This window comes from Tarenaya hassleriana, unplaced genomic scaffold, assembly GCF_000463585.1.
Source record: "Tarenaya hassleriana unplaced genomic scaffold, ASM46358v1 Cleome62, whole genome shotgun sequence".
Lineage (NCBI taxonomy): Eukaryota > Viridiplantae > Streptophyta > Magnoliopsida > Brassicales > Cleomaceae > Tarenaya > Tarenaya hassleriana.
In genome coordinates, this window is record NW_010968712.1 from 684,108 (window position 1) to 686,054 (window position 1,947).

Genomic DNA, 1,947 nt, shown 5'->3' on the forward strand with positions numbered 1-1,947 from the left:
CAAGGGTTCAGTCATTTTGAAGATGACATCTGGAAAGAAGCTGACGCTCACTGAGGTTCTTCATGTGCCAGACATTCGCAAGAACCTGCTCTCTGGATCTGTGATGTCAAAGAAAGGCTTTAAGCTAGTGTTTGAATCTGAGAGAGTTGTAGTGTCAAAAGATGGTGTGTATCTGGGTAGAGGTTATCTAGCAAATGGTATGTTCAAGATGAATGTAATGACCATTTGTAACACCAATGCGGCAAATAATATAACCGCAAATGATATTAATAAAGCTTCTACTTCTTCTGCTTACTTGATTGAGTCAAGATTATGGCATGGTAGATTAGGACATGTGAATCTTAAGTCTATGCAAAGATTAATGTCTTGTAATCTACTGCCAAAATTTAAATTAGACAAAGACCACAAGTGTGAAGTCTGCGTTGAAGCGAAATTTGCTAAGTCTTCGTTTAAAAATATTGAGCGAAGTACTGAACCTTTGGAATTAATATATACAGATGTATGCGATTTGAAATATGTGCAAACCAGAGGCGGAAAGAAGTACTTCATTACATTTATTGATGATTGTACTCGATATTGTTATCTCTACTTAATGAGAAGTAAAGATGAGGCAATAGAGATGTTTAATCTCTATAAAAACGAAGTTGAAAATCAACTTGGAAAGAAAATCAAAGCTTTGAGAAGCGATAGAGGAGGTGAATATGAGTCACCTTTTGCGCAATTGTGCGCAGATCATGGCATCATCCATCAAACTACAGCCCCATATACGCCAGAACAGAATGGCATTGCTGAACGCAAGAATAGAACGCTGAAAGAGATGATGAATGCTATGTTAATAAGTTCTAGATCTCCTCAGAACTTGTGGGGGAAGCAGTGATTTCTGCTAACTTTGTATTAAACAGAGTGCCCCATAAAATGCTCGACAAAACGCCCTATGAGTTGTGGAAAGGCAAATCACCTAGCTACAAATACTTGAGAGTATGGGGTTGTCTGGCTAAGGTTCCTATCCCTATTCCTAAACGAACTAGGTTAGGACCAAAGACAATAGATTGTGTGTTTGTTGGTTATGCACACAATTCGAGTGCTTACCGATTCTTGGTGTATAAATCAGATAATTCTGAAATACATGCGAATACAGTCGTTGAATCAAGAGACGCTTCATTTTTTGAAGATGTATTTCCCTATAAGACTCGGATAGAATTAGATCCAAGTGGTATGGAATCTCAAAGAATTCATGAATCTTCTAAGCAATTAGAGGAAGAAGATGAAGAGCCTAGAAGAAGTAAAGGGGCAAAGAAACCGACTTCTTTTGGTTCTGATTATCTAACGTTTATGTTCGATAAAGAACCACAGACATATCAAGAGGCTATGTCATCACCCGAAGCTCCTTATTGGAAGGAAGCAGTGAAGAGTGAGATTGAATCAATCCGACAAAATCACACTTGGGAACTTGTGGATCTTCCACAAGGATGCAAACCATTGGGTTATAAATGGGTCTTCAAAAGAAAGATGAAACCGGATGGTTCTATTGAAAAATACAAGGCGAGACTTGTAGTCAAAGGCTATAGGCAAACTGAGGGTGTCGATTACTTCGATGTTTACTCTCCAGTCGCTCGGAAAACATCCATAAGGTTTATTATAGCCTTGGCAGCCTTACATAATCTAGAATTACATCAGATGGATGTAAAGACTGCATTTCTAAATGGTGAACTGGAAGAAGAAGTATACATGCTTCAACCTGAAGGGTGCAGAGTGCACGGACAAGAGGGAAAAGTGTGTAAACTTGTGAAATCATTGTATTTTTGTATACACCAAGACAATAGTACTCACGCAGCACCCTCTCTCTCTCTCGTTAGTCCATTTGTTGCGCCCATTATGGCCATGGGACAGCACCTGGTAAATTTCATCAAGTACTCTAGAGAATTAGCCCTTTTGTCATTCTCATAG